The sequence below is a fragment of the Chiloscyllium plagiosum genome, chromosome 8 (genome assembly GCF_004010195.1).
Source record: "Chiloscyllium plagiosum isolate BGI_BamShark_2017 chromosome 8, ASM401019v2, whole genome shotgun sequence".
Taxonomy (NCBI): Eukaryota; Metazoa; Chordata; class Chondrichthyes; order Orectolobiformes; family Hemiscylliidae; genus Chiloscyllium; species Chiloscyllium plagiosum.
In genome coordinates, this window is record NC_057717.1 from 41,693,896 (window position 1) to 41,706,527 (window position 12,632).

At 40.3% G+C, this 12,632-nt stretch overlaps 1 pseudogene; it reads left to right on the top strand.

The window, feature by feature from the left end:
- Window positions 1-339: 339 nt before the first annotated feature.
- Window positions 340-12,632, top strand: part of LOC122552125 — a 40,249-nt pseudogene continuing 27,956 nt past the window's right edge.

The window sequence follows — 12,632 nt, forward strand, 5'->3', positions numbered from 1 at the left end:
CTGCTTGTGAATGAATGTAGAAATAAAGGGAGCTAACTTCCAGTTGAATTTGTTTTTTTAAACAAAATACATGCAACTATCATGTGAAACAGACCTGAAGCTACTCAAATTTACTTCCAAAGAAGCTATTCAGCAAAACCAATATCCCAAGATGTGTATGTGTCCATGTTTAAGCAGAACCTCATGTAAAGACATGACCCCATGTGTTCGGGCTGTGCAAGCTGATACCAGGATCCAGTCTGAGCCTCCAGCAGGACACCAACATGCGGAAGCTGTTAGCCTGCCCCTTCCGATGGCCATATAAATCCTGGGCACGAGACCGTTATTCAACACTCCTGGGTCGGCTCTGTTTAGAAAGATCTTAGCAGAACCGTTTCCCACAAGTTATCAGAATGATTGTGCCGACACTTTTTCTCAGTTTGTTACTGACTTTCTTATCATGTGAGTGTTTTTTGTTCAAGTCTCTCTTTGTGACTGTCTCAATGTTAGTCTACCGCAGGAATGTAAAACACTCAGCCATCATTTCATCAGCATTAATGCTCAAGGTTTATTTGTTTTTTTTTAAAGGTGTCCAGTCGGAGGTTGTTTTGACCCAGCCAGAGGCAGAGACTGGCCGTCCCGCAGGCAGCCTGAAACTGACCTGTAAAACCAGCGGCTTCAATCTTGGCAGCTCCTACATGTACTGGGTCCGACAGGTTCCCGGACAGGGTCTAGAGTGGCTGGTTCGCTACTACAGTTCAAACAGCAATAACTATGCACCAGCGATTAAGGGTCGATTTACTGCGTCCAAAGACACTTCAAACAACATTTTCGCGTTGGACATGGGGAACCTGAAGATCGAAGACACCGCCATCTATTACTGTGCAAGAGGCCACAGCGAGAGGAACCAGGGCTGGACACGTTCAAAAACAGCTCGAGGGAACATTTTGTCAATTCCATCATAAACTAACGGTCAGTACGAGTTTTAAATGCAATTATACCAACTGCGATCCGAAGCAGACCTCAGGCTGCCTCTTACAAAACTATCAAAGAGGAAATGTACCATTTAAACTAGCAAACTGGTGACACAATGGGACAATGTTTTGGGAATGTCATATGTACTGCTAACACTTCCATCAATTAAATGCTCGGACAAAATGTTAGTTTTAATATATCCGACAGCTCAGGAAATCACTGCTAATTGTTATGTCAATTATGGCATTAATTCTAAACATGATCAGTACTAAATGGCTCTTTCAAATTAAAACTGAGACCTCGAGTAAAGAACAGAGAATGAGTGTACTGGTCTACATCATTGTGATACTACAGTGGGTCACAGTGTTGTGCACAGCGACATCCTCATACAAAAACCACTGACAAGTGTTTATCTCAAATTGGTGATTTCTACCATGGCAGGAGCGAGAAATAATGTGAGATGCAATTTAAATGCAATCCAGCAGTGCTAGTTTGTACAAATGTATAATTTTGTTCTACCTTCTTCGTGTTGATTGTCAAGATAAATGCAGACCAACCTGGAAAAGTATTCCAAGCTTTCAAAATACAATGAATCGTAAAAGCTGGAATAATGCACCAAATCATTTTTAGAGGAGTCTGAATCACTGCTTTCTAGGAAGTGATGAAATTCTCTGCATTTTACAGTTTGCAGTCTGTCATAGTATTTGACACAACGTGTCTCACAGTGATATAACTGGGGTGACACTGCAATTATGACCAATACAAAAACCTATTTAGCCTCCATTGTTTGAAACTAGTCAGTGATTACTTCTACAAACCGTCTTACCTTGCAGTGCAGTATTAGTTCTGTGCGGTTTAATGCCAGTATCACTATTTAATTTGTAAAAGTGTTGGGTAATTATTGATACACCAGTTGGTGATTTTGCGAATCAGCTCTTGTGTTACTCTGTGAAGTATAAAACAGTATTAAAAATTATCAAGAATGTTCAGAATTCACTAGCACAATTATGTGATGAAGATTTATCGTGACTTTATTTTGCCTGTGGTTCTGAAAATTTAAAATGATGGTAGATTTTTGATTTGTTTTATACAGAGCTAGTTATTGTGTGACCCAGTCCAGAGAATGTATCACTGTGACTATGTTGAATACTGGGGCCAAGGGACCATGGTGACTGTGACTTCAGGTAAGACCCTTGAACTTTCTAAGTGACTTTTTAAAAACTTTCTATTCATGTGACTAATTTCTGAATTAAATGAAACTCAGATTCTGTGCTGAGTTTGGTTTGGTTCGGATTGATTTTTGTTCAGACTGATTACAGACTTCAGTTAAGGCTCAGCACATAGTTACAGTGGGAATGATGGAGTCAGTTGCTCGGTGTATCTCTTTTTTTGATCAGATGGGCATTCTGTGTGGCTAGGTTACTTGAAACACCTAATGTCTCTTAATCAGTCAGCTATAAACAATGTTCAATCTCAGTGACATCCTGACTGTGAGTTTTATTATCAACAACAAACGCTAAGAATTCAAAGATATTCGAGATATTACCAAACATGATTAAAATATGCTAAAATATCATTATTCACTTCTTGAATATATGTTCTTACTCTGATTATATTTTCGCATTTATTTTGTTAATTAGTTGATGACAATCAGGTTAGAAACTGTCATAAAATTTTCTTGCGGTGCTATATTGCATTCTGTTGATGAGATTCTGAGTTTGTTTTACTTGATTCTGTTGAATTGAGTTGATTGGATTTTGGCTTTGTTTTAGTTGATTCGGTTTGAACTGTGTTGATTGGATTCTGACTTTGTTTTTACTTGGTTTTGTTGAATTGTGTTGATTGGCTTTTGAAATTGTTTTATTTCATTCTGTTGAATTGAATTGTTTGGATTCTGATTATGTTTCATTCAATCTGTTGTTCTGAGTTGATTGGATTCTGATTTTGTTTTCCTTGATTCTGTTTAATTGAGTTGATTGGATTCTTATTCAGTTTGTGAAATTGATCAGCGTTTTCATGCTTTCTGTTTAATTGAAGTTGATTGGATCTTATTCAGTTTGTGAAATTGATCAGCGTTTTCATGCTTTCTGTAATGGGTGTTTTCTTTCTGGTGAGGAGATTGACTCTCTGGATTACTTTTCATTACCAATATTTGTGAAGTTCTTTGGTTTTTCATGAATCATTTCTGCATTTGTTAAACTTATATGACACATTTTTCTCTGCTTGATTGAAAACATTACATCCATTTGTAACGGTCTGAAAAACAACTGAAGGCAGAAACCCGGAAGTGTATTCAGTTTGTGAAATTGATCAGCGTTTTCATGCTTTCTGAATTGGTGTTTTCTTTCTGGTGAGGAGATTGACTCTTTGGATTACTTTTCATTACCAATATTTGTGAAGTTCTTTGGTTTTTCATGAATCATTTCTGCATTTGTTAAACTTATATGACACATTTTTCTCTGCTTGATTGAAAACATTACATCCATTTGTAACGGTCTGAAAAACAACTTTAGGCAGAAACCCGGAAGTGTGAGAAATGAAAAAAACGAGTTTTTAATGCATTGACTTTTTTAAAAAAACTCAGTTCTAATTGTAAACTAACTGAATTTTGTTTTGAGTAGCCTCATTCAAAATAAAATTTGGGACTAAAATCTGAAACTGCAGAATTGGTCAGATTATGTAATTGAAACTAACTTAAAATTATAATGTGGTAATATTTGTCCATTCAGTAATTTTGTTTTGACCATGAAGTGATTAATCAATATATGCCTTCAACTGCTCTACTGTGCGCTGCACAAGATTGTCATGATCAGGAAGGGTGTACAGGTTGGAAATAAATTGAACTGTTGCCAGAAACGTTACAGCTTTAAGTGTTCAGTCCCCTCACAAACAAGGCTGCTGTTATGACTTGTTATTTCTATTCAATTTAATCATTAGTTTGCTGGATTCTGAGCAGGTTTGTTAGACTTCAATTTGTTTTTTTTTGTGAGGTTGCATCATGTTCTTGATTCTGTTGAAAATGTTTGCAGAGTTAGTTCTGCTGCAAACACACTGTGTTGTGATCTGGTGATCGTTGATCTGTTGAGGAGGGACTGTGCTTGGGTAACATTAAATATGTTATATTTGGGAAACTGTTTTAGGTTTCTACATTGTTTTTGCAATGTTAACATGGTTGGTGACAGTGAACCGCTCCAGGTACCTCATTCAATGCAATCAGCATGCGGGGTGAAATTTCATAAAGCCTATTATTAAGTGAAAGGCAAATCGCAAAGGTTTTAGAAATGAAGGGAAAACAGATACCCTCGGGCGCCATTTTTACTTCAAATAAATAATTAAGGATTAATCTAATCCATGCTTTACAATCCAAATTCAGAACTCCACTATCTGGTTCAATCACAAGGTCTGTCTTAAACAATTTACAAGTCATAGAGAAATATAAATAGAATTTCAAAAGTGTAATGTTCTAATAGTTCTTGCTCTTGAGCAAAAATGCCATGACTGTGTTATAATTGATCAAGAAACACCTTTCAATTCCGCTGTCCACTGCATACATATTTTTCTGGCTGGAAAAGTTCATTGGCAAAGACCATTTGGAAATTCTGTTCAATTCTATAAAGAACAGGTCAGTTTCACTGCTTTGATCAGTTTCACACGTAACTTGAGTTAATTAATTGTTACGTCCCTGGTGAAACTGGATTTACAGGATAAAAATAAAACATTAACTGAATTATTTAATCTGCACAGTGCTTTAGGTGTTCCCAATCTGTGCATTTTAAATAAATAGTTACAGTTTACAACACAATTTCAACTGAGGAGTCATTCTTTCGGAAACAACTGCTGTAGTGAATAATGTGACCAAGGCCAAATTTTGAATGAATTAAAATAATCCACTCATGAACTCGCAGGGCAGCACGGTGCCTCAGTGGTTGGCACTGCTGCCTCACAGTGCCAGGGTCCCAAATTCGATTCCACCCTCGGGTGACTGCCTGTGTGGAGTTACCACATTCTCCCTGTGCCTGCGTGGGTTTCCTTCGGGCGCTCTGGTTTCCTACCACAGTCCAAAAGATGTGCAGGTCAGGTGATTGGCTGTGCTAAATTGCACACAGTGTTCAGGGATGTGTAGGTTAGAGTGCATTAGTCAGGGGTAAATATACATTAGGGGGAATGGGTCTGGGTGGGCTACTTACTGTCCAGAGGATCTGTGTGGAATTGTTGGGCCAAATGGCCTGTTTCCATACTGTAGGATCTCTCCTCTTAAAACCATGGGAGTGCTTGCTGCAAACGCAGAGAATTCATTTTACATCGATGTGTTCAGACGGATGCAGAGTTCACAAATTTGCAGAAGACATGAACTAGAGGATAACAGAGCACATTGTTTATTCAGACACTGAAAATAGAGTAATATTTATTTTAATTAATATACTTGACCGATTTATTGCAATGTAGCGATCGGAAGGAATATGCTCACATTAGTTAAGTGTGACAATCATTTAGATTAGATTTCCTCCAGTATGTATCGGGCCATTTGGCCCAACAAGTCCACACCGACCCTCTGAAGAGTAACCCACCCAGACCCATTCCCCTACCCTATATTTACCCATGACTAATGCACCTAACACTATGGACGATACAGCATGACCAGTTCACCTGACATGCACTCCTCCGGATCTGTGCTTTAATTGGCGATATTTCCCACCTCAATAATTTTGTTAAATACAATGACTTATTAAATTTATTAACTCAGTGGTTATTTATGTTCATTGTGAACACATTCTCATTCACATTAATCCATTGGTTAGTTCCTCTGATGAATGTTCAATTACAATGAATATATTTGACGTGAGGAGTTGATCAATGTATCCTCTAGGATTAAGTCTGTTGTGCAGTTTGCTTCAGTGCTTTCTCCGACTAACTTGTCAACGGTCCTGACCATTTGTAAATTGTCCAGTTCGGATACCTGAATCTCAGACAGTTCAATTTCATTTCGCGCTTCAAAACCTCTTTTATATGCCAGAAATACAATATTCGATTAGGCGCCTCAGAATTGAGAGCCCTGACTAAGTTGTTCCAATCAGAACGAAAGTTTCAGGAACAAAAGGCAGATAACAAGAGTTTTGAAATTGGGTTTTGGCAACAAAAAAATTTCATTGAGCGAGGCAGAGGGAAATATGCTGTATATTTTCTTTGTGCCTAAGTTATGCAGGACATGTTTCGCGGCACAATGTAGAATCAGAATTTTTTTGCATCTTATTATTTGAAAACCTATTATCAGCTTTTAATATCACTGGCAACGGTCATATTACACTTCAAAACATTTTAATCTTTTCCACAATAACTAGACCGTCTGTTGCAGCAACATTCACAGGGGAAAGAGGAAGGGAGTTCTAGGTTGGAATCCAGTGACAATGAATTGATGGCAATACAATTCCTAGATTTATTCCTCTGTCGTTCCCATAGAGTTTGAACAATTTGGAGCTGCTGTCAAAGCATTCTTGGATAAATGTTGAAATATTACTTTCATTGTACAAACATTTTGGAACAATCCCTGGTTGTTGGAAGGTGATAATAACTAACATGGTTTATGTACTGTCAAAACAGGTGGGCTGTGTTCTCCGTGATAGTGTCAAGCTCATTGTATTCAGGTCTGTTGTGAAGTTGTAGTAGAATCCCTGATTCTGTGCCAGGTGGCCTGTGTTCACTTACAACCTGTTAGAGAGGTATGTAACACAATCTCTTATCAGGTTACTTCAGTGCAAGAAAGCAGATTGACATGTTTGGGTGTTTGTTGGAATTCCACTCACAGAGGCAAATGAAATCTATTCAATCGCTGTCCTGACTTGTGTCTCTTAGATATTAAACAGAATTTTGGTGGTTAGCAGCTTTTTCCAGATCAATATTTGTTCACAAGCTTTTGGGCATCGATGGATGGGGTTAATGGAGTAAGTGCTCAAAGAAATCCAAGCTTTTGACTTGCTGTTCTAACAATATCATTTATAACTAATTCAGAAGAATCATTTTCGAAGCATATTTGATGAGATTATGCTTAGGCTGTTTTACTTCATATTAAACCAGTGCTGTAGCTGAATTTGATGTTCAGTACAGTGGGAGTTCCTCTGAATCCAACAATTGCAGCAGATGGTGATAGCTTTTCAGTTGGTCTTCAATTGCTATCTCAGACCATCCAGTACCTCTGCTAAGAATCCTTTTTCCAACAGGAGTGAAGCCAACGTAATCACTGTTTATCTCAACAGGTGTGATCTCTTGTGCCAAAAACATGAGAACAATTTGCTGAAGAGGGGGTCTCTGGATGCGAAAGGTTAACCTTGCCTTCTCTCCACAGGAGCTGCTAGACCTGCTGAGTTTCTTCAGAAATTTCTGTCTTTATTTTGGTTTTCTGGCATTTGAAGTTTGTTGTTTCATTGAAAAAAGTTCTGTTCGATTAAACACGTTCTTCAGAGAAAAGATGCATTTGAACAAATTGCGAATGTTCAGAGATATTAAATATCAGAGAATCATTGAATTTGAGCGCCTTGATCTCGAGCTGTAGTTTCACAAGAAACTATTATGAAGTTACAACACACTCCAGAGCGCAGTGGCTGCTGTAATTGGGTGGAAGTTATTTTGATTACTCAAATAGAGAATGTCAATGATCCCGTTCTAAATAATCAACAGAAGGTTTTTTTAAAGCATGTGTGAAACAATTAATTTGTTGAAATATTTTAATAAAAAGTGTTCACCACCAATGCTAGCTTAATGAATGACACAATGATAGGAAGGTAGGAGCAAGAGGAGGGCACTCAGCCCCTCGAGCTGTTCCACCACTTACTTAGGTCATGGAGCATCTGTGAGCTAAATCCACAGGTCTCCCTTTGGCTAAAACTCTTTAACACTTTTGATTAACAAGCAAAATCTGTCCCAGATTTACTGATTCGACTGCCCGTAACAAAGGGAGACACCCTTTCTGAAAGACATTCCTGTGAGTACTGTGACACAATGAGGCTGGAATTAATTGCTCATGAAAGTAAACTTTAAATCTCTGACAATTTCCAATTGATACATCCCAATCATCATATTTCATTAATTTAACACTATATTTTCCTGGAATAAAGAAATATAATGTGTGATTGCCTTGCTAAAAATGAGGGAAGCTTCATTCCTATTGTATGATTAAGAAATAGCTCTGTTCATTCAGTGAAAACACAGTCAAATCACACAAAAGGAAACCATGTCATCTTGTGTAGACACACAAGTGCCTCAAATAATTTTCAATTCTTCCAGTGGTTGTTTGAATCTCTAGACAGGTGTCTAGACAGGTGGAAGTGTCAGACTTTTTATATCACCTTTAGAAACCAGTTGTCATCAGCCTATTTGAATTGCTGAAGTTTGTGTGGTATTAGCGCATTCACAGCGCTGTTAGGAAGTGAGCCCCATGGCTGTGATTGAGGAAGAGGAAACGGGCAGGGAAATAGTTGAGAGTCAAGTTGAAGTCTGATTTGGAGGAAAGCTTTCAGGAGAAGCATTTACAAGCATGTACACCCTTATCCTCAAGGATCACAATTTTGGAACATGATGCCGAAGGGACATGTCAGCATGCAAAATGGAAGGTGAAGAAGGCACCTTGGCCCCTCTCGAATGCTATTCCATTCATAGGATCATCATTAATCTTGCTGCTCACCAGTCTTCCCAACACACCGATAACATTGAACCTGATTGTTTACTGTTCAGCAAAAAGAATGGTGAATCTTTGGAATTCTCCACCACAGAAATTGATTGAGGACAAAACATTAAATTATTTCAATAAGGAGATAGATTTCTTCAATCCTTAAAAAAATGCTACGGATATGTGGGAGAAAGGGAAACAGGCTACAATATTGGTTGAAAGCCATGAAAACATTGAATGGGGCATGGTTTGTAAGTTTGCACGTAACGCCAACATTGGTGGTATAACTGGCAGTGAAAGTTATCTAAACGGACAATGAGATCTTGATCAGCTGGGCCAATGGGTTGAGGAGTGGCAGATGGAGTTTAATTTAAATGAATACGACGTGATGTTAAACACAGGGCCCTGAGGGTCCAGACTCATAGATTCTTACAGAGTTAATGTTAGGGCACTGGGTAGTGATGTTGAACACTGAGGACCCTGAGGGTTCAGACTCATAGATTCGTGAAAGCATTGTCTCAAGTACCTAGTGTGTTGAAGGTGTTTGGCACATGTACCTTCATTGGTCAGAGCACTGAGTGCAGGGGTTAGGGCTTCATGTTGAAACTGTCCAAAACATTGAAATGAACTGCCAGAGGAAGTGGTAAATGCAGAGATAGGTCCAACATTTAGAAGACATTTGAACAGCTCCAGGAACTGGTTAGCTCTGGATGGATATGGGCCAAAGGCAGGCAAGTGGAATTAGTTTAATTTGGGAACTCTGGTCAGCATGGATGAGCTGGACCAAAGGAACTGTTTCTGTGCTGTGCGACTTTATGACGCACTGACTTTATGGCGGAGTAGGCTCAAAGTTCGAAGGTGGTGAGCAAGTGAGGGCCTAGATTGGGTATGTTGGAGAGTTTGGGCTGGTAGGCTGTGAGGTGTTGGCTGGCTGCTGGGTAAGCTTGTATGCACTCTGTCTGACAAGGTGGCATCAAGGTAAATGATAATGGTCACAGGATAATTTGGTCGAATTGTGCTTGGTAGGTGAGGGTAGTTTGTGCTGAAATGCAGGAGGTCTGTCTTTGCCAGGCTGGTTTATGGAGAGGTGAGCCGGATGCCAGGCTGGTTAGTGTAGAGGTGGGCAGAGTGCCAGGATGTTTCGGGGGTGGAAGATCATTGTAATGAAGTGACAGGTTGACGTGTTGGTCAAAATGCAAAGCTCGGAGTCTGGCAAAATGGAAGGTTGTAAAGCACAGATGCGAAAGGAACTAGGATGCAATGTGCACAGGTTGACTTGGGTAAGATGAGAGGTCAGTGATCAAGGGCTGAGGTCATGTCTTGGGTAGTGGGCTTTTGTCAGAGGTTGTGAAAATGATGGTGCCAGGTCCAGTCAGGGCCAGATTCACCATGGGCCAGGTGCAGGGCGGCAGGAGTGTAAATGAGTGAAAGGAATTGAGATCATATGTCCATCTGGAATATAGAATATAGAAACTTACGGTGCAGTACAGGCTCTTCAGCCCTCAATGTTGCGCTGACCTACGGAAGCAATCTGAAGCCTATCTATGCTTCACTATTCCATTTTCATCCATATGTTTATGCAATGACCTTTTAAATCCCCTAAAAGTTGGCGAGTGTACTATTGTTGCAGGCAGTGCGTTCCATGGCCCTACTACTCTCTGAGTAAAGAAACAACCTCTGACATCTGTCATCTATGTCCTCTCCTGCTAGCCATCACTATTCAAGGAAAAAGACTTTCACTGTCCACCCTCTGTTTATCTTTTATGTCTCAATTAAGTCACTTCTCAACCTTCTTCTCTCAAACAAAAACAGCCTCAAGACCCTCATCCTTTCCTCATTAAACCTTCCCGCCATACCAAACAACATCCTGGTAAATCTCCTCTGAAGTCTTCCAAAGCTTCCACATTCTTTCTGTAATGTGGTGACCAGAACAGTACACAATACTCCCAAGTGTGGCCACACCAGAATTTTGTACGGCTGCAGCCTAACCTCGTGGTTCTGAAACTCAGTCCCTCTCTCGATTAAAGCCAACACAAAGTATGCCTTCTTAACATCTCTATCAAACTGGCTGGCAACTTTTAGGGATCTATGTACATGGACACCGAGATCTCTCTGCTCAGCTACACTACCAATATGGATTGCCTTGGATGTGTTTCGTGTGATAGGGGTTGTGTGTTCCGGGCATGAATGGGTGTATAGCAGGGTAGGGTTTTTCAATGTGAGTGGGAATTTAGGTCTAGACAGAGTAAGGGCAGTGGTAAGTCTGAAAGATGAGGTTTGGTGGTGAACTGCGTGTCAGTTTGATCGTTATTAAAGTTAAAGATTACTTGTTCATTTCTCAAATCATATTTACGTAAATACTCAGCTGTAACAATCCAAAGTCTCTGAACCTTAATGGTCCTCCATTTTTCAGAGGCCTGCAGAATTCAGATAATTGTAAATTAGATGTTTCAACTTCCAGACAATTGGCATGAGTTCAGCGGTGACAGTCATCCTCCTAGTCCCAGTGTTCAGCTCCTTCCTGTGCTGCTGCTGCAGTGACCTCCCTCCCAGAGAGAACATTCTGCCTTGCATTGATAAGTGAGGAAGGCTCACTGAACTTGATTTCCAAGTATGGGGACGGCAAACACAAGGTGACACAACTTTACTGTGAGGGGAGATAGGTATAAGACAGATGTCATAGGTAGTTTCTTTACTCAGAGTAGTAAGGGTATGCAACGGTAGTAGATTCGTCAAGTTTAAGTACATTTAAGTCGTCATTGGACAGGCAAATGGACGTACATGGAATAGTGTAGGTGGGATGGGCTTCAGATTAGTATGACAGGGCAGCGCAACATCGATGGCCGAAGGGTCTGTACTGCACTGTAATTTTCTATGTTCTATGATTCACTCTGATTTCTCTCCGGGCGTACTGCCAGCTGTTAGGTCTTTCCAGCAGCACGGTACCTCGTGGGGCAGCATGCTGGTTCCGTGGTTAGCGCTGCTGCCTCACAGTGCTTGTGACTCGGGTTCCGTTCCAGCCTCGGGCGACTGTCTGTGTGCAGTTGGCACTTTCTCCCCATGTTTGTGTGCGTTTCCTCCCACAGTCCAAAGATGTGCAAGCTGGGGGAATTGCAAATGTTGTATTCAGTGATTGGGAGTTTAGCTGCATTAGTCAGGGTTAACTGTAGCATAATAGTGTAGGGGAATGGGTCTGGATGCGTTACTTTTCAGAGGGTGGGTGTGGACTTTTTGGGTCAAATGGCATGTTTGCACACACTGTAGAATTTCGATGAATCTGCATTTCCTTGGTTTGCATTTTGTGAAACTTCTCTGCTGTTCACAGCAATCCTGTGAAAGTGTCAGTTGGTGAGATCTTCAAACAGTTACTGGGATGGGATCAGGATGTTCTTCTTCCTAAATTGTATGGCAATGTCGGGGGCATGTTTCTAAAGAGGGAACCAATGATCATGATCAGCAACTGGTAGGAACCAAAAATAAACCCCAGTTATGCTGTAGACTCAGCGGGAGCATACTGGCAAACGTTTACAGCTGAGGATACATTTGAATAACAGATAAGGTCAAATGAACATAAACTAACATGGTAATTCTATTGTAGAGACACCGTCTCCCCCCACGCTTTATGGCCTGGTCTCCTCCTGTCAGGAGCACAACACCGGTTCTGCAATCTTTGGTTGTTTGGTGATGGACTATTCCCCTGACGTCACCAAGGTGACCTGGAAGAAAGGTGGGGAGCTAATCATGACTGGATTGAAGGCTTACCGAATAGTGAGAAACAAGAAGGGAACCTACACCCTGAGCAGCCAGTTAACCCTGCCCGAGTCAGCGTTAGGTTGCCCCAGCAAAATCTACTGTGAGGTTCAACACAACGGGTCACACAAGAGCAAAGAAATGCCATGTCCAGGTATGTGTTGTGGGAACTGAGGTAAACAGAGCATCTGGGATTAATATGAATAAGGCATTATTTTTAACCGTTTTCACAGAATCACCTTATACAGCACAGGAAAAAAGGCCCTTT